This window comes from Etheostoma cragini, chromosome 22 (assembly GCF_013103735.1).
Source record: "Etheostoma cragini isolate CJK2018 chromosome 22, CSU_Ecrag_1.0, whole genome shotgun sequence".
Classification (NCBI taxonomy): Eukaryota; Metazoa; Chordata; class Actinopteri; order Perciformes; family Percidae; genus Etheostoma; species Etheostoma cragini.
This window is the reverse complement of record NC_048428.1, coordinates 15,730,941-15,752,304: the sequence shown is the minus strand read 5'-3', so window position 1 is coordinate 15,752,304 and position 21,364 is coordinate 15,730,941. Positions and strand designations below refer to the sequence as shown.

Below are 21,364 nucleotides of genomic sequence, written 5' to 3'. Positions count from 1 at the left end.
CTTTGCACAGACAAAAGCCCAGCACCTCTCACCCTCTACCTAAATCGCTCCATAAAAACACAACATCTGGGCTTAGTGCTTGCCTAACAGACCCTAACATTGGAAATGGTCACATCTGTACTAAAGTATAGAGAGGGACTGACAAGACAAAAAGCCTGCACTTTTATTCTGATACGCCCAATCTAAAACAATGGCCTCGCTTATATACTCCCAGTTCACACACTCTTCAGCTGAGCTTTTGTAGATTAAAAAAAAAACACCTACACACCTAAGATCTAAGACGTACACAAGACAATACAAACACTTTTGGTTTACTCCAAGAGTCTCTTCATCATTGCAGGTAACAGACTTGCTGTGGTCAGAATAGTTTTTTAAATGACCATCTTATTAAAGTCTGCAGTACTTCATCAATAAAAATAACAAGATTCACTTTTTAAAGTTTTTCTAAATGTCAAAGTAACCCTAGTACTGGTTGGTGAGAGAAAAACATACTCTGATTTATTGGCATTTCTTTAAGTCAATTAAAATTGTCTTAGGCCGTGCTATGCCAGCGACAAAATGACGAAGCCACTGTAAATAGCCTCGGGAAGTGTGGGTGGAGCATGTGAAAACTCTTTGCACCCAGACACCATTACAACAACCACTTGCGGGGCTATATTACAGTAATTTCAAAGGTCTCATGGCATGAAAATTTCACTTTATGAGGTTTTTCTTGGTTTATGAGGTTTTTTTTGCATTACCCCAGCCTGCCTATGGTCCCCCAGTGGCTATGAATGGTGATAGGTGTAAACCGAGCCCTGGGTATCCTGCATTGCCTTTGAGAAAATGAAAGCTCAGATGGGCCAATCTGGAATCATCCCCTTATGATGTCATATGGGGATATGTTAACTCCTGTTTCTTTGCTTTGCCCGCCCAGAGAATGTGGCCCACCCATGAGAAAGAGACATCATGGCTTGCAGACAAGTAAAGCATGGCATTTGGTCAAGGCCACACCCCCATTCTCCACCTTGCACTGCCCATCTCCTCCTCAATAGCATTTAAAGCTACAGAAGCAGAAATTGGACATCCTAAGGAAAGCTCATTGTGGGACTGGCTCTAGTGGCTGCAATTATACATGTATACACACTAAGGCCTACATAACAATGATCCAAAAAGCAGCATGACATAGGACCTATAAACATATTGACCGGAATGGGCACTTTAGGCTAATTGGCGACTTCTACATTTCTGTCACGCTAAAAGGGATTGATCTAATTCTGAGACACAACTTAGAGTCCACGTGTAAGCAACAGCACAGCTGTGCCAGGCAGCGCCGCTTTAACTGAAGATTGATTCCCTTTAGTGTTGACAAGCTCGTTCCAAGGGTGTCTGTGGATGTGTATGCATGTGTCTGCAGCGTGTTCTCAGTGTTTACGTGGGACTTGTCCTGCAGGTGGAGATTGATTGTCCGAGTGCTGGTGTGAGTGTATTAACTGTGTTTTTTTTCCACTTGGCTTTGTAGGCAAAGGGCTACAGGTGAGGCCCTTGGCCTGTCTTCATCCTTCCTGCTAATCCATCAGCATCACAGAGCCTCTCGTCCCTTCACCCTGCCAAACCTCACTACACTCCAATGTCCTGTAAGTGGACCTGCCATTTCCCACAGAACCAACTTTATTTGTATACTTTATTTGTGAAATCCTTGTCTGAATGTGTACATAGTTGCATGTTTCTACAGCCCAAACATTTCCTCTAATAATACCTTTGCCAGCTGTTTTGAATGAACTGTAATTTTCAGATATTTGCTGTGGGTTCAATTATTCAACAAAGACAAAGACATGATTGTCCTTGGCCCCTTCACACTTGGCTGGACTCTCTTAACTAAACACCTACTGCATGCTACCGTTCCTTTTCCGACTATCTGGTCTGTTTACTGTACCATTAAATAAGATGTGTTTTCGATTGAAGTTGAATCTTTTTTTGATATTGCTAGCTTCAAGAATCAGGCTCTGCTTTTTATTTCTCAGCTGTTATGAATTTTCTAATGTTTAGTCAGTGACTCCTCCTCCTCCTCTACAGTGTGTGTACTAATCCATCACAACAAATTCGACCAACAACATGTAGTGTGGTTTTGCAGCACTAAGAGCAGCCCTCATATCCACATATGAAATTCCTTATAATCAAGTAAATTGTATTGTGTATTGTCAGATACTTGTAAGTAATATAAAACCTCTTAAATAAAAACATGCATTACACATGTTTTCCCGACAATATCTGAATCATTTCCCAGTGAGCAGATGTAAACATAGATATAAACCAGATTTGTAATCTTCTACAGGAAAAGATGTAGAAAAATAAACAACAAACTCCTCAAAAACTTGCCAAATCGCATATCCTCCCACATACAGCCTGAAGGCGTAGGTGCCTTGAGGCTGTACGTGGCCACAAACCAGCCTGAGCTAAAAGACTGAATACATCGAAAAATCGACAGCACCAACATCTCACGAGCACGTCAGAAAGTCTTATGCTGTACATACTGAGCAGAAAGAGAGAGACAAAGACAAAGAGAGGACCATTCCCCAGGCTTATAGCAGCCAAACCCAACCTAGCACATTTTGTCTATCTGTTGACAAACTGTGAGCCACATCCAAGCTACACACAGTCTGTAATTGCTTAAATCTCTTCCATTCAGCGGTGGGGACTTCAGCCACTAACAGGAAATCAATATTAAACATTGTTTACAACACAAAAAGCTCGCTTCGCCGGGAGTTTTGCCGTGCAGAATGAGACCTACAGAGCAGCATGTCACCCAACAGATGGATGATTCCCTCCAAAAAATCCCATTATAGAGGGGACTGTGTACTGTACATAGATATGTATTTTTTTTAAGACCCTCCAAATTCCATTTAATCAGAAAACACTGCCAAATATTTGCATTTGCATTTCCAACTGAATAACAATAGTGCCTCTTTACCTCCTACTTCTGTGAAAATGTCTAATTATGATGAGAAAATATTCCAAGCTCCGGGCTAATGCTTTGTTTCTTTTCTGACAAGACAACTGAAAAGCAATTCATCCATTTTCTCATTTATTTTACTCCTTGCACCTTTCCCCAGTAACTGTAATGGCACCTAACATTACACCTGCAACTGCAAGAATATGTTCAGCAGACTTGTACAATCTAATAAACAGTTCAGCTATTAAATTTCTTGGGGCAGCGTCTATATGTCAGAGATGATTTCCTCTGTGTGATTTAAATTGCTGTTTTGGAGATAAGATGCGTAACTATCGCATTAAATTCAGCAGTCTTCTCAGGATATCTCTTACTGGAAGCAACGGATACAGAGTCGGAAAGAGAGGCAGACAGATTGGGTTGTAATATGTGAGGGGAGTTCATTGGTAAGGTCACCAGGGTTAAAATAAAGAGAGAGCAGTTTGTTTTGGTTTATTGCTCCCATTGGTAGGTCTGGACAGCTGTGTGGTGCAGCTGCATGGTCTAGGATTTTAGTGCTGGTTGTTCAGATGTATGGGTGTTTGGGGCCAGTGCATCCAAAAAACTGAAAAAATGGAAATAATAATTTGGAAAACAGAATCTATAGGAAAGCAGAAGTGAACTAAACAATGCTCACGGCTTGGTCATGGATACGGTATAAACAACTTTATCACCTATTCAGTGAGGACACGTAGAGAAACTTTTTAGGTACTGTAGGCTTTAATGGTCCCAGGTGAGGTGAGGTTGCATGCTGGGGCTTGCCTCTTCAACCTCAGGCTCAAACACTTATCCGGATAGCATCTCAGCTGGCACGGTGGCATGTAGGTTTGTGGTAAAAGTGTTAACAAATTAAATAAACGGTTAAATTAGCCAACAGGTTTATGCTTCTGTCTGTGGTTTCACTTTTGATCCCTCCGATAGACATATTGATCATCTAACCCAAACATATTTCTGACTCATGGAGAGGACACTGGAATAATTGCACCCTTCAGGACTGATGGCACCATTTGTCTTGTAAAGCTGAGCATGGTCTTTAATAGAAATAGACAGTTCAGTGCCCTCTAACAAACAGCCTGGGAGACACTGGGTTTGAATGCAAATCCAAATTTCTGTCTTCCTTTTGTTTGTCCCTTGCTGCTTTTTTTCTAAGGCAGTCAGTCTGGATGAGGGTTAGTTTGCTGCTCTGAAGGTGAAGACGAAGAGGGGAGGAGGAGGAGGACGATTGGCTATTTTCTAATTTAGGCAGAGATATGGATGTACCTCGGCAGTCTCCGCCCATACTTACAAACCCTCTTGATTTTCCCAGGCGGAGAAACTAATACTGCTTTTTTGGTTCCAAGTCAGAGCAAGAGTCAGTTAGAGATTCATATTCACACGGAGTCTGGCTATCACCAGACCAAGCTAAGCTCAATAGATTTGAGATTGAGCGTTGGTCTGGGGAGTCTGCTCTGTATTTTCTCCGCGCAAGAGGCTTGACCAGCAGGCATAGTTCAAATGACTCTACACAATTGGAAAGTCCTTCATCCAATCCGACCAATGAGCGGGGTGACGTAGAAGCGACTGCAACATCAACGGGTTGCTGCGCTCGGTGGCCGCCGTTATGTTGAATGTAAACAAGAAGCTGCTTGGTCGCTTCTCCATTGTCATCGTGTTAAACACGCCTGGTAGATAAGCCAGTTTGTGATTGGTTCCTGCAAAATTGTGAACTGAAGCAGTTTATTTAATTACAACAGTTCAATCTACAGAACTTTTTGGGTAAACCTTCAGGTCCCGCATCAGATAAAGAAAATAGTTTGACACTTTGACAGATACATTTGCTCAATTTCTTGAAAGATTGATCCCACTCTCATGTCTGTACTCAACTACTCGACCCAACTATCTTAGCTTAGCAAAAACCTTGTTGAAATCTCCAACAAATGACATGCAGTCTGTAAAAATGTTGCAGTGTAGTTGCAGAATCTTGACATTTCATGGGAAAGCTAAGACCCAAACCCACTCTGCCTTTGAAAATCTCCTTGTTTCGGGAGTGTCAAGTGTGACTCAGCCCCCCCACGTCATGCCATGCTTCTGGGCACCCTGCCATCAGCACTGGGCCCCATGTTCTGCTCCTCCAGGCTTCATTGATCAAACTTAGGGCCGCACAGCACCGACAGAGCCTTGGCTAGCTTCTCCGAGCAGACAGAAGAAGGAGATGAGAATGTGGCAACACTTTACACTCTCTGGGTGGAAGAGGTATTCAGATACTTTAAAGTACTTAACATCAAAAAAAAGTTGACTCAAAATATTTCAAATAATGTTCTGGTTTGGCAGGAAAATAACTTCTGTGACTGAGATATGAAGAAGGAGAAAAAATATTTATTTGTGAAATAATAAATCATGTTTTTGTCGATTGAGCCTTAAACTGTGATTAAAGGAAAATTCTCTCGGAGGAACTGAGGAACAACTCTCAGGGATCTGAAATGTAACACAGAGCCCCAACTAGACCCTGTTCTGTAAGGGGCCACAAGCCCAAAATGTTGGTAATCATTGTAATCAATCATAATATCTATTATTAGCTTGTCATATGCTTTTTTTAAATATAAAATTTCAACTTGAAAATGACTATTGGCTAAATCCGTAAATTAAATTATTAAAAAGTATATTCCACTCTTAAATGTAGAGAAATAAACATAAAATACTCTCAAAATGTACAGTATTTAGTTACTTTCCACCACTCTTGTCTACAGTTGCTGTACAGAGGTCATATTCAAAGGAAAATGCATACAAACACACACCAAGAAGTGGTGAAACATGAATAAAACAGGAATATGTCCATGCGGTGATATTCCTAAAACACTCTGCTTTTTTTCTATAGCATGATGAAATGCAGACGGCCCAACTGGAACAGGCGTGAAGACATTTCCTTCCATCATACATCATCATCATTTTGTTTTAAGGTTTTTTGCTGCTGATGTGTCAAAAAAGGAGTGAAAAGCAGGTACCATAAACAAGGCAACAAGGTGTTTAAAGGGGGGGGGGGGAGGGGGGGTTGCCTGTCACAGTTTAGTGAATGCTAGATTATAATGAAGGAGGGGAGCTGTGCAGGGGAGGGAACGGCCCTGAGGGGGTTGAACGCTGGGCTGAGCCACTCTGCAGCACCAGGAACTGCAGCAGACACTTCGCTTTGACTTCGCACCACCTGTCTCTGAGGATTCAACCACAGAAGACAGGCTGCCGGGGGCTTTACAGGCAAAAAAAACAGGGACAGGTTTACACCATTGCCTGTAAAATGTTAAGGTTTACACTTAGACACACAGGGAGACTATGCAGCACTGTAACTGATGGAGAGGTATATAAATGTCTGCTACAACTAATCTTTTCTGAAATAATTTGCAAGTCTTAGAAGTGAGCAGCCGAAATTTGTCAGGAGCGAATGATTAGCGTGAGACAATGATGGCCATTTGGGCAGTGATTTTAGCAATCCTTCATCTGCTTCTAAAATGTCTCAGGTATAATTCTGTCCTTGGAAAAAGAAGATAAAGTTTGTTGTCTGACAAGGGAAATAATTACAGCATTAGCATATCGTTACTGGCTGGCAAGGAGACAATAGATCAGCAAGACTGTCTCTTTAGTTCTCCAAATATAGTAATATCTTAGCAGACAGCTAATTGATTTTCTATCATACTCTGACTGGGTCTGAAACCCAATATGAAAAAGGTTGGTTTTTTTTAAACCTTCGATCAAAATATATTTCAGTTCCAAGGCAGTAAAACTCAAACATAAAATGTAAAGATTCAGTAAATGCAGCTTTATCTGTTACACAAGGTTTGATCAAACGCAGAGGCAAAGAAAGTCTAACAAACCCACCGTGGGAATGTAGCTACGCAGAAGTTAGATTTGGTGATTTGTCTTCCGTAACCTATTCTCTGCAGGCCTCTAGAAGTGCAGACAACGAGGCCAGGTAGGTTTTGTATAGACCTGTCCCACAGCAGCACATGACTAGCACTGTGTAAAACTGCATAATGACACCCCTGGCTCCTTAACAGTCCATAAAGACAGTACAGTCGTGTGTTGCTGTGTTTATGACCCTGTCAGCTGGGGAACTGGGTCAGCATTTCAGACACAAACATGCAGAAACACGTTGGGAGACAGCTCTAGGACCTTGACTAACAGGCTTGTCCTTGCACTGAAATATATTCAGATGATCTGCTCTTTGTCTCCTCTCATCTGTACGAACAGCTTCCATTGAGGAAGAGTGGGTATAAGTTATTTCCCACTAATTATCTTTAATCCAGACTGATGTACACTGGCACAAATACTGGACATGTTGCAAAAATACATTGACATTTCCCTCATTCATAAATGTAATAAAATGAACACAGTGCAACAGACTTTTGTAATGTATTATTATCATCTGTCCTTTCAAGGTAATTGGCTGACAAACTGGAGATCTTCACATCCTCATAATTTAAAATCTTCTGCACTGTCAACACATTTAAGCACAATTAAGCATGAAAGAGAATACCATTTCCATTAAAGAGATGATGCAAAAAATGAGTTTGAATTCTATAGTGAGTGCTTTCTCACAAATCTTAAATGATTTCCACTTATCCCAAAAACGGCAATCATTTTAAACAGTATTGATAATAACACATAACCCAGAGGCGTTTGCACTTGAGTGATTACTATAAGTCAAATAATTTACACATTTCTTCCACCAGTTTTTCTTGTCAAAATGTGTTTTAGAACTAGCACATACCAACAGTCATTCCCTAAATGTTAAAACATTTAAAACATCAACACAATTTAAGCAAGGTCAGACATTTCCATGAAAGAACTGTAAATGTGGTTCTAGGGCAAAAGTTAGGAGATCACCTAAATCAGTGGGATTCCTCCTCTGGGGACCATGATTGTTTGTACAAAAATCAGGGGTAATCTATCAAATAGTTGTTGAGATATATACTGTATCAGTCTGGAACAAAGTGCTGGACCGACTGATATTGCCATCAACGCAATTGGCCCCAATTATTTAGCATATTCAATCCTTTTGAGCCACAATAGAAAAACTGTGTGAGATCCTGATAGCACATAAAGAAAAAAAACATTTCCTTTTCCCAGGTCAGAGCAGCAGTTTTAGAGCTGTAAGGGAACTCTGTCTGGCTCAGTGACACTCAAGCAGGGCAGATGATAGTTTTCCCCGGGCAGATATTTTCCTTTCTCCCAGTGCAACCTTAATGCAGGCATGATGCCACCCTTTCAAAAACCTTTATTTATAATGAAACACCTACATTCTCTGTGCTATTCAATAAAAATAAACAAATGCATTTCTGGCCAACCCATCGGAAGCTGCCAAGAGCTGCAGAAAGGCCGGGATGTTCAGTGCCTTCACATCTGCAGGAGAGGAAAAGGGGAGTAGTGGAAAAATAAAAGCTGGGAGAAACAAGTCATCTGTACAATTTTTTATTTTTTTTAAACCTCAGCTTTTCATGACAGAAGAGGAGGGTGGGGGAGTGGGCTCTGTTTACATGTGTTGGAATGTGTGTGTCTCGAGTGCTTTAGTTCATTAATGACAGCGCGCAGGAGTGTTAATGCTAGAGAGAGAAAGAGAGAGAGAAGGCAAAATCGCTTTTAAGTCAAGTAGGTGCGGGAATATTGCTGACGAATGAGAAAAGGTTTGCTCTGCTAACAAGCTCATGATAGGAAGCTCCAGTCGGAACTTTGGCCTCTTCTAACACACCCCACACTCCCTGTAATGAAACAGTTAGAGTCTATCTGCTCCCTTTAGATGACCTTTTCAAAGACGCAACCATTAAACTTTTATTTGTCAGAAGTTGCTTTGCTAAGTATCTGTGCTTTCATGAAAAATCAACTCTTGCAGCGGAATTCAAGGTTGGGAATCTGCATGGTAGCTGAAAGAAAGCTGGTCTTGCTCCAGCTGTTCGAGCCCTGGAGTCCATGTGTTCAGACGTAAGTGTAGTTCCTCCACTGCCAGCCCTCTCCAACTTTTTTCCATCTCCTTCTCTGTTCATTGTCCTCTTTACAAGGCCAGACCTGCTTTTTCACTTTTAGACAGATGTGCAGTCCCACATGTTATTCCCATTGCTCTCTCCCTGTGATTGCCCAGAATTTCACTGAGCAGAAAACTGAAACAGCTGAGAGGAGGAAGCTCATCAACCAGAAAGTGCAAAACATGCTGTTAATTACATCAAACAAATTCCAGAAAATCTCACCTCAAAGCTATTGAATATTCCAGGATATTATTATAATAAACCTCAACATTTAAACTAGTACACATGCCATTTGACAGATTAAGTACATCTACAATTTGAGCAGATAGCCTGCGACCACCAAGACAATCAGGTCCTCATGGTGGTGTCGCTCCATAAAGAGAGATGTCCTGACAGACAGGGTCAAATTATCACCATCAATCACACCACAATCCACTTCAGCATGGGCACCCACCAGGACAGTCGAGGAGTCAAGGAAGCAGGGGCCTCTAATTACCTTCCTGACAACACGATTGTAGCCTCATATCAAGCCAGATGTGTCGCCTGTCATGTCTTGGCAGTGGGCTGTCACCGCAAATCTGACACAGGACGCCAAACCCCCCCGGGTGATGCACCTTAATCCACATGTCACCCGGGCCGGGGGAAGTGATTTACCTGCCAGCATGTACTGTGTGTTAGACTAAGATACGACCTGAGGGGCTGCAGCATGCACGATCATCATGAAAGCATCCAAACTCAACGTGACCTCCAAAGCCACAAAAATGGATGAAATCATTTTCATCTCTGTGTCATGACGATCTTTATGTTTTGTACATAGATTTTTGCTTATTTCAAAATGAAAGTGGGAAAACTGCCGCCTTGATAAGAGATTTGTCTCTGAGCTTTAACTTGGAACTGAAACCAATATGGAGCCGACCATCAGACCATTGCCAGCTGAACTGATGAACTGATGTTCACCATGTGGATTATGTCAGCATTAATGCAAAAATATTGGCTTGGCACACTTTAAGCTTGTGGGAGTCAGAGGGTTTTTTGAAGACTATTGAAATAAGCTAAATAACAATCTAAACCAATCCCTGCACACAATTCAAAACACTTCTTAAAGCAGCTGTAATCAATATTTTTAGATCTAAAATGGATCTTATGACTTTAATGATGCACTTAAAGAGGGCGGGGGGTAAAGTATTTACTTATCATATTGTCTATTGTATCGCCTCTAATAAAGCTGGACATGAACTTTTATGTATTAGGTTTTCTCACAAATCTCACTGTGCAACTGATATACACTTTGAAGTTGCTGTGGTTGAAGAGTCCAAACATAAGCAGAGAAAGAAAGTGAGTGTTTTTTCTGAAAAATGACAAACTTTATGAGGCTCCACTGACCGTAACAACCCTAAACGCCCCCCAAAGCTTTTCTTCTGTCAGTGGCATTCTGCTGTAAACAAAGATTTATTGCATCTTCTCAATGTGTGTCCCTGCAAATGCCAAGATGAAAAAAGGAGACATCTTGCTGAAACTGCCAAACAATACGTTGATCAAATGTTGCAGAAGAACACATTCAGCATAAATGTTAATAACTTGCTTTTTATTTTTCTGTAAGACACTTACAATACATTGAAGGTTTTAAACTGTCCAATCAACTTTTTGAGTTCATGTAATTACATGGACATATTTAAAGTATTAAAATGGCTCATTCTAAAGTGCATTTAGTTTTCCTTTTAAAATTTCCAAATTGTCTCATGTGGTACTGCTTTTCCATCCCTGACTGAAAGTCTTTATTGAAGCTTTACCGCGGTGTAAATGTCAACTCATCTGAACTATAAGGTTGAAGGTGTGCATGCCCATTCAATCCTGTATTTGCTCACTGATTACAAACCGTTCCCAGTGTCTGCATGCCCGTGTTTACATTTGCCTACTCTTAGGGGTATTTGTCTGAGGTCTATTGGCGAGTGCTTTATTTGGCGACACCACAGTGTTAATGTGTTTGCCTCCCTCATGTCCAGACAGATGAATTCAGCTGTTGAGTCAGGGAATCAGATTGCGGTCTCTTCTTGCTGCAAGAGAAATGTCAAAGGTCGAGATGAGGGACATGCTATTATACCGAACGCCTGACCTGTCTCACTCTGTTAATCCACTCTCTGACTCATTTATATTTAAGGAAAGCTTTCCCACTAAGCCCTCACAATATGCATGAAAATATAGTGGATATTATTATATTACGCTCCACTATATCGCCAAAATTATGTGGACAATCACCTCCTGGGGTTGCTTTTCCTTTGCTTGACCACTGCCATGTCAAAGCATACAATGATATTTTAGACAGTGGGAGTAGAACTGAAAAAATTAACCCATAAATCATCATTAGTCAATTGACGGAAAAAGTAGTCAGCAACAATTTTGATATTTGGTTCATCATTAGTGTTTTGTTTCTTTATTAAGCAAAAATGGCATTGGCTTTCTGGTGAAGTCTTCTCAAATGTTACTTTAAATTGAATATTTTAAATATGTTTTTGACATGCACACTGGTGGAATGGTGACTTTGTGGGATTTTCGCACAAAAATATTCACATCTTCTTTCACACTGGTGCAAACTCAATGTTATCAGCCAGGTATTGACTTCTAGGCTCTTCATCAGTCCGCACAGCCGGCGGTAGAAATCCACACACTGTTCATCTTTTACAGAGCTCACATTTTAAAAGAAAACCGGGGCAGAAAGAAGAATGAGAATAAGAAAGTGGGTGTGAGGGGAATTGAAGAAGTACAGATAGAAGTAACAGGATAAAGCATACTGTAGAATAAGGCGTACAGTACAGGATGTGTCAATGTTCATAATGCATTTCTCCACCATCAGGTACTCCAAGAAGTATTGATTGGCATCTGATCTCAGCTGCAGACAACTGTGACCTCCAGCTTATTAAAAACAAATCCTCAGTCGGCCGCTCAGGGTCACTCTGTAGCAGAGCAGGAGGCAGGCAACCCATCATATTACCTTGATGGCTAATCACATGTGACACAGGAACATTAACAGAAAACCAGGGATGAGCTGAAGGAAATCCTGATTATGTCCAGGTACAAAGCGACTTGTGTAACTCCGCAGACTTTAACTTCCATGGTGCTCTTGACTGGAGTAACTCATTCTGAATAGCCCACAAACAATGATTCAAGGCATTCAGCTATCTACCTGTCCCTTTACAACGCAGGTAATAAGCATCCAAAATCACAAATCATCTCTAAAACGAGTGAACATCCAGGTTGGTTCTGACCAGAACAACTGGCAGAATGATATTTATTTTAAAGCTCCTATTATCAGAAAAAGGCTATGGGACTTTGAATGACATTTAAAAAATTGGGTTAAGTCACAAACAGCCTAAATTGCTTTGTAGCAGCGAGGAAATCATAGATTACTGAAGTGCCCACCTTCAAAAGAAAACCAGCACTTCTGCCAGCCATTTGGAGCAGATTTGTGGCAAGAAAAGGACATTTAAAAAAAATCATTAATATTCATATTGTCACCTCTCATTTTCAATTCTGGCTGCTCGTTGACAGATAGGATTTTCAGGACATATATCGTTGGTTTGACGGTTGTCTGGAGATTGGCTTTTCATTTTTGACCACCATTCAAAACGTGCTAGGAAACAGATCTTTCATTTTATCAGGCCAAAAACAAAACAGGGAAAATTTAGTAGATCACAGGTGTGAATGTGCATCACCACAACTCTTTATTTATGACTTAAATAAATTCTGTTCTCCAATTCTGTTAAGTTGTACACCTCAGGGCCATCATACTTCTATGACATCTATCAGCTACATATCCCATCTCATACCGATTTCATGGTTTTACATTGTATGTTGACATTTACTACCACTCCACCTGTTTGAGGGAAGGGCACAGTTATTACCTTTGTGAAATGGTATGAATAACATAGTCATAATTAAACTGCTCACACAAAGGTACCTGCCATCTAATTAAAGCACTCTAGGGCATGGGAGACAAGTGAGTCAATTATCACTTTATGAGGTTAGGGCTCCATACCCGACCTGACAACACAGCTCTCGCATTAACCCCTTTGTCACAAACACCAAGAATACTCTCCATAACAAACACCATATTTCCCATTCTTTTGGCAGGACATCATTAGCTACCAAAAATGGATGTAATTTAACACCTTGCTGATAGGAATAGAGTGTAATACATTTCTAACACAGAGCAGCTCAGCAGTTCTACAGAGTGCTTCAGCAAGATAGGGCCACATCTGAAGAGCGTTCATTCTAAGTGACACTCAGTGAGCTAATACTGCACATTCGAGACTAGACAAAAGACCCTTCAGCCTTAAGGACAGAAATAATTGAGAGCCTCCCTCTTTGGGCGAGGAGGAAAACATGGTTGATACCTAGCTGTAAGTGCAACCACTTTCTGCTTCTCACACTTTGTTTATCAAAGACAAAAGGACAGGAAGGGCAAGAAAAATGCTACATTTTCCATGCACTAACAGAAACATTCAGTTAAAAAAAAAAAAATACCTGTATTTAATAGAGATGCCACACACAGTCAGGCCTTGGCTTGCAGACCAGCCAATGTACTGCTCACAAAGCTAAAGCACAGACTGTGCTGTTGAGCCTATTAAATTGATGTGTTGTGGCCTTTTCAATCATAACATGTGTACACTTCACAACCTCCCTTGATAGCGGGTTGTTCTTGCTAGACTGTACTAGAAGACACAATTAACTCCCACAGTCAGTACAGGACATACCACTGGATCAAGACCTGAGAGTTTCTAGTTACCTGGACAGAGTTTCCCACTTTCCCTTTCTCCTGTAGATTCATACAAAGGCCCCTGTTACACCTTACAATTCCTCACCACAAAGACTCAAAGCAAGCCTTTGTTCCTGGCTCTGTGCTGAGCTGTGGGAGAAACTCTCAGCTGGTAAGCATTGGCGAGGAGACAGAAACCCAAACACCTGGCACAAACTAAATCTCATTATTTTTTTCAGTTTTGCTCATTTTGGTTTAATCAAGCATGTTTGCTCAATTCAGAAGAAGAAAAAGAAGAAGCGGTAAACGGGACAGAGAGGAAAAAGTGGTGTAAGAAACTCCCCTTTAGAACGAGCTGCCAACTTGTCTCCTGTTTACAGCTTCTTAGGATGAGCTAAGCACCCAGTTAGGAGGTGGACAGCTGGAGGCCCTGGAACAAATTTGTCTAGAAAACTGCATGCTGCAATAAAATTTAAATCCTGGCAATCCTGATTCCTGAAGGGTCAATTGATGAACAGTAAAGCCACACAGGAAGCCTTCCAGATGTATAACAAGTCTTCATGACTCCATTGAGGAGTGACTTAGCCAAAACTAGTCGCAGAACAATGTTTACCGTTCTCTTTCCAACAGATGACCAACTGTAATTCCCTAAGGCTGAACAGCCAATATCAGAGTCAATTTCTGCAGCATTTAGTACTACAAAACATCCTCATCAATGTACTAAAAAGTCCCTCCAAGTATATTAGAAAGGCACACATCAGCACCATAACCAGTTTATCCATCCTGAAGATTTGTTCTGTCCATAATAATTATACATGTGAGGTGGCAAACAGAAATCAACTTTGATAGAGTCAAAGTCACAGCTCTATTCTCTGCCTTCTCACGCAGAAACACACTTGTGGCTGTATATCTTTGTCAAAGTGGAGGTGGAGTATGTTGCCACATGCAAACACTGACAAGGCTCTGTCTGAACTACATGAGGCTCTCGTTATCCACCATGCTGAACATTGGGAAGCAGCTATCATAGTAGCCAGGGATTTAAACAGTGCTAACCTGAAGCAAGTAAGACGTGACCGTTCTCAGCACATCGCATGCCCCACCAGAGGCGAGAGAACCCTGGATCACTGTTACTCACCCTTCAAGAAGAAGCTTCTTCCCTCAGGCTGCTCAATGAGAACTGGGGCTGACCGCTCACCTCATTTTCTCGTGTTGTACAGTATATGTTACTTTTTTTTATTGAGATGGAACAGGTACACAATGAATTTCACTGCACATTGCATGTATGATTGTGATTGTGACCAATGCATTTGATGTGATTTGAAGTCTTGCACTTTGAGGAGCAGTCGCTTATCCTTTGTCAGGATGAGTTTGGTAGGGAACGAGAATCTTCTGAACAGGGGATGTGGAGACATTTTCTGGGCATAGTTAACAAAGGAAGCAAGGAAAGGAAAACGCATTCATGTCTGCCAGGGGTTACTTGGCACAGCTCAAAACATCGTTTGTACAAACTCAAGAGTGTGCAGCATTAGCAGGCTAATCATGGAAACGACTGCATGTCATAAAACTGTCATTGATGGGTTTTTGAGTGAGCATGCTTTTAATATGCTAAAATGACCACAAAAACAGATTAATCTGTGGTTAAAAGTAGTTGCACTTGATGAATTAAATGAAGGTGGTTGGCATTTTGCTGACTCAATCCACCTTAAACAACATAGGGAAATCAGTCACAGCAACTAGGGGAAGGTCCAGCTCAAAATGTCACAGTTGACCATTTTTCACAGTTGACTGATTTTAGAGTTGACAGTCACACTGTTTAAATCATCCCTTACACTTTTGATTATGTGTTTCTTGGTTTTGAAAAGGCTAAAACAAAGACACCACCCTTCAAACTCTTGTACAAAGTATCTCTCTAACTACACACCCATGTGCATAGCTTCAGCATGTGAATCCAAAGCTTATGGTTCCTAAACCAGGAGGGGTTAGTGAATGGTCAAATTAACATTGCGAAATGGAATGAAATACTGGCATAGATGCCAAAACAATAACTCAATTTGCAAGAAACCCTGCAAAAGCCATAGTTACTTTTAACAAAATAAAACAAACTTCTCAAGTGTTTCCACCAGACCTTTTATCTGACTAGATAATAACTAAACAAGACCAAGAATCCAAACAAACCTTCAGTGCCAAATGTCAGTCTGGACTCAAAAAGTACTGAGGTTTGAAACTCAGCCCTAACAACAAAAAAACTGATCCTGCCTTCATTCAACTCACTCACTGAATGTCTGAATTTAAAAATGTAGGAGTTCAGCCAGAAAACAACAGTGAAAAAAGTTCATGGGAACTGACTGAAACTTTCACACACAGTTGCACATGTAGGCAAAGGCATGTAGCAGCATGCTGTAAACCATGTTAGTGACACTTGCTATTGTGGGACAAAGCCAAGCCAGCGCTCCTGCTGGGCTCAGGATATGAAGCCTGCTTCAGGGTGGGGTGACACAGGCACCTCCGGCAACTTATCTTCTTTCAGCATGAATGGACGGCCTGAAACACCACGCTCTCTCCTCTCCTTCATGACAGCCCTGCATGTAACACTTTGTTCCCCTTTGGAGAGCTGCTCCTTCTACCTTCGTCAGCGAGAGCATCAAATCTTTGTTTTTTTCTTATCATTTCGGTGCAGGCGCCGCGTGGAAAGGAGACCGGCACGGTGTCATTTTTACATTTGCATAAGCTGGTTTGTGTTGTGATGCGCAGCTACAGTATGGGCACCTGAAAGGGTTTATGTGTTGAAACACCCACACAGAGGTAAATAAAAATCTAAATCCCTATTATCTTTGATCACTTGAAAGGACACATTGATAGTTGTCCTGTAACACCTGTCATTTCTATCTTAGTCGCTCTTTCATCAGATACGAAAAACACCTCTCCAACAGGTTTGCTGTTTATGGAGCATGAAATCATCCCATCTGTGTTTTACATCATTAAGTCTTCAAGATAACAGGCTTTAGCCAACAGGGACCGCTGATACAGGCCAGCCAGCCAGTCATTTTATGCAATGTTACCCTTAAAATTCAGCACTGTGGACTATAGGTCACCGTCGTCAAATACCAGGCACTTACTGGTGTGTGTGTGGCTTATAGGTACCAGGGTTTAACCCCTCTCAGGCCTGCTGTGATCTTATGAGACAATCAAAAGATTAGGTAAAGCCATTTTACCCATAATTCTACCATCCAGCGGTCCTCAGCATTAAAGCAAGACACAACAAAAAGGAAATATCTATTTTCCTATGGATAATTGCACTGATATTTCCTGTGCACCTACACTCTAGTTAAACCAGAGAAGGTTAATCTAAAGAGAAGAACTTCCTAGAATAAAAACCAGAGAAAGGAAACACAAATTTGAATATAGTATATATATTTGACATACTGCTATACGGTCTAAATATGTTGATTGACTGTAACAGGAAACAACCAACAGATGCAAGTGCAAATGAGTCAGGCAACAAGAAATCAGATACTATATACAAACTCCCTCACCAACACTTTGTCACAAAATTAGTCCTGATCTCCACAACGTAAAACCGTGTTAGAGCATCCAAGGGAAAGATTTTTCTTTAACCTTCCTACCAATCATTTAACCTAATATAATAAGTTATGCTGCAAATCATTACTCACTATACTTTAGAGAGTAATATTTGTATTATGCAGCTGTAATTCTGTTCTGTTGTGCTGTGAGGCTGCTCAGTAACGAGGGGGAATTGCCTGTTTTCTGAGCCTCCTCCTCTCTCCTCGTTATCCCCTAACCCCCCCCGCCAAAAGAAAAACCAACTCCTCCTTCCTAAATAAAAAACAATTTCACTCATTTCCCCCTTCAGCTGATGATCTAGCATCTCTTATATGGCAGCATCCCTCAGCGGAGTCAGGAGGAGGAGCAGATAACAGCCCGGCTGCGGACGACGCTGTGATCTACTGGCAGCTTTGCAATCATCTGTGGAGAAGGGATGTTTATCGTGAATGGAAAACGGTTGTCATCTCTAACTGAACCACTGACGTTCAGATCTGTAACACTTTGTAATGAGGCCGCTGCTCCTGCCTCTGACCTTTTTAAACTTGCTTGACGGACAGGATCCATAATTCTGCGAGTAGAAAATGGCAGGGGAGCGGTTACTAATGAATCTGGCGGGCCTGAACGATTAATTGTTTTCAAATTGAAATCGCCATTTGAAATAATGCGATAAGCTTATCGTGAAGGCTGCAAAATTATTTAGTTAAATGTTTGGTGTAACATTTGATTTAACAATTTGGATTCCTCTTTCCATTCTTATGTTTACTGTTTTGTCATAAGATGAACGCTGGAACAATGTTACATATTAGGGCTGCTCGATTTTGGGAAAAATCATTATCACGATTATTTTGGTCAATATTGAAATCACGATTATGTAACACGATTATTTCACATGACTTTGGAAACGTGTTGCATTTAATAAAAATACACCTTTCAACAATTCTTAAAACATTGAACATTTATTGTACTTTTTGAACTATTAATATAAATATAAATTTCAAATCAAAGTATAAAAGTATTTATTCCCTGTATTTACTTCCACAATCTCTTTAAAACAAGTAGGCAACATTTTGGCAAAATATAAACAAATTCCAGCATCTCAATCCACGAATATAAAAGGCTGGCCCATCATCAGGACCCAGCATTAACAGCAAATAAGTTAACTAAAGACAACAAAATTATTTAAGTCACCATGTTAGTAGGGTTGCTAAAATAATGTCTTAAATGTTTCTAGCCAGAAACACCAATCTGTTAACATTATGTGGTTTAAGAGATGAACGCAAGCAGGTGACAATGTTTCCACTTGTACTAAAAAGACCCTCTCTGAAGAGGAACTTGGAGCTGGAATGCAGAGGTATTCTCTTGCCAGTTTTGAAAGCCGAGGTGTTCCCTTTACTTGCAGCCACTACCATGTAGCAAATCTTGCACGTAGCATGTTTCTCCTCGTGGTCGGATTCCTCGAAGCCAAACTGTTTTCAGACAATGGAGTTGGTTTTGCCTTTTTTGCTTACCAAACGCTGCTGTGGCTGCCCTCCTTCTGCCATCTTTACTCTCGCTGAGTTTTTAAATTCCAGCGGGTAACATGCACGCGACCTGCCTCCCTGACAGCGTAGGCTGAAAGCGTTTGGCTTCGGGAGGGGCGGATGTGCGCATGACGTGTGTGTGCGCGCGCCATTCAGAACACACGAGGAAATTACAAAACAGAACATGGCAAAATAATCGTTTTTACTCGGTTGTACTATTTGATAATCGTTGGGAGCCGAAATCGAAACCGACACCGAAATTCAATTAATTGCACAGCCCTATTACATATCACAGTTTATTAAAAGAGATTATTATTATTTGCTGTGGATTTTTTTAAATTACCTTACATGATCATAGAAGGTGAATCATGTAGCTAAAAAACAACAATTGCAAATCGAGTCGTAATTGCAACATCTGGCAGAAAAATCGCACTTCGATTTCCCCCCCAAATTGTTCAGCAACAATTGGAAGTGAAGGAGCTTTTGAGCCACATGAAAGACAATGAGAAAAATCTAAAGAGGAGCTTAACTGCACTGGGTTTCATTTACTAGTGGCCTCTTTGCTCTTTGTCTCTGAGCCTATTGAACTCCGGGTGCCGCTCCGGCCCTCTCAAGCCATCAGTCTGAGTTTCTTCCCGGAGTAAAAGGGGCAGGGAGCTCAGAGTCGAGGGCCAGGCGTGACTAATGCAGGAGTCTGGTGCTGCTGTTCCATGCTGGTCGGGGGGGACGACCCTGCCTCCCGGCCTCCCTGTTTCTGCGATGTATGGCATGGCCCACTGTGGCTGCATACAGGGCAGCACATAAACCCTAGCCGCCGCCGCCGCCGCCGCCCCTCCTTGTTTCTCATACCACCCCACCCCCGTCATCCATTCATGGCAGATCCTTTCAGCAGGTCATTCAGGAGCCAATAAAGAGGCTGGCTCATTCTGTCTGTTCTAAAATGTGCAATGTCAGAAAGAGGTAGAGATGGGGGGAGGGAGGGCAGATTCCAAGAAGGCTTACAATCTCTCTACCAAAGTAGACTGAGCCAGACCTCCCATTTTGTTCTATGACAGTCTGTGTTGGGAATCATTCCTTCAGCATCACAAAAGAGAAGAGAGCAACATGGCAGCATTTGTCATGAAAAGGGATGCGGTTTAATATCAAATCTTAATCCTTGTAAATCCCTCGGTTGATCGTTTTAGTTTGTTTGTTTGGTGGGCAATTAAGGTATCGCTTAAAATATAAAATAAAGACTGTAGATGTACAGTATTGTACCTAAACCACTAGGATTTTACTTTGTGGACAGGGTGGAGGGCTTTCACCATATATTTTTTCACTGCTCTGTGATGTTTATTAACCCTGTCTTGACTCAGTTATCCTTCTGCAACCGTTCCAACAGACCCTCTGATGTTGGGGTTAAATTACAGTTAGACTTAGCAGAGATAAGTTGTTGGGTTCAGGTTAAAGCTATGCTGCTTAGTTTCTGTCGCCCACACAAGGAATTGGAATCATTGACAACAAAACTGTTGGCAAGTCCACATGACACAAGCCTCATGTGATCTCTCAAATTCAGTACCCTGTCCTAAAGAACACAAAGCGTCTGTGGCCGAGCATGTGTCATTCTTAAATGTCCCATGGCCTGAAAAGTTCACTTTTTAACATTATTGTGCATTCCCCCAGGCTGCCTATGGCCCCCAGTGGCTAGAAATAGCGATAGGTGCAAACCAAGCCCTAGGTATCCTGCTCTGCCTTTGAGAAAATGAAAGCTCAGATGGGCCAATCTGGAATCTTGCCCCTTATGAAGTCATAAGGGGGCAAGCTCTGCTTTGCTCGCCCAGAGAATTTGGTCCACCCATGAGAGAAAGACATCATGGCTTTCAAACGAGCAAAGTGACAGTTGGCCATGGCCACAGCAAAGGGATCTGACGACTTGAGAAGTACAGCAGAGTGAACTAGGCATTAGCACGCGTTTGTATACTGTCTGCCATCAGCTCCTTTATGAACACCTGTTGAGTCAGATTCAATCTAATAAAGAGATATTGAGAATGAAAGATTGGATAAGAGATTTTTTGGTCTGGAAGTTTAAGACATCCAGGTATTACAGCTGACGTGGAACTGGATCCAAAATAGTACCAGCTATAGGAGCCATTGTCCTGAAAGTCAAACTTCAGAGCCAGTCTGCATGTTTCTCTGCAGCTCACACTCCTATGTGAGTATGATTGCAGAGGTGGCTGCTGGCAGTATGATGGATGAGGGAGCTAAAGACGTCCATATCGCTGCCTGTGAGCTGATTAACCCTCTACCAACCAAAGAAACACAACTCTGAGCATCCAAATGCAATTCCACACACAACCACAATCTTAGCACATTAGCAGCCCTCAGCGCAGGCTTTAAATCAGACCGCATCATTATATGAGGCCAGACTTTCTCTCTCACGCTCTCCCTCTTCATTCTTCTATCGCTCATGCAGACACAATCCAGACTCTTGTGGAACATCTATTTTTCCACTCCGAGAGAAGCACCAGAGTGGAAATTAACCCCCAAATCAGCCCTAATTTTTTTAGTGTGTCACTGGCAAGTGGATCACTGA

The 21,364-nt window shown here is 41.5% G+C and overlaps 1 protein-coding gene and 1 long non-coding RNA gene across 2 annotated transcripts in view; both read right to left on the bottom strand.

The window, feature by feature from the left end:
• The window catches only part of plxdc2 (plexin domain containing 2), an 81,311-nt gene that overhangs the window by 57,771 nt on the left and 2,176 nt on the right, over window positions 1-21,364 (bottom strand). The gene's annotated exons all lie outside the window — the stretch shown is intronic.
• LOC117937819 lies at window positions 671-20,579 on the bottom strand. Its single transcript, XR_004655260.1, has 2 exons — window positions 20,427-20,579; window positions 671-711 (listed from the first exon to the last, which is right to left on the bottom strand). It is a non-coding gene; the product is annotated as an uncharacterized LOC117937819 (long non-coding RNA).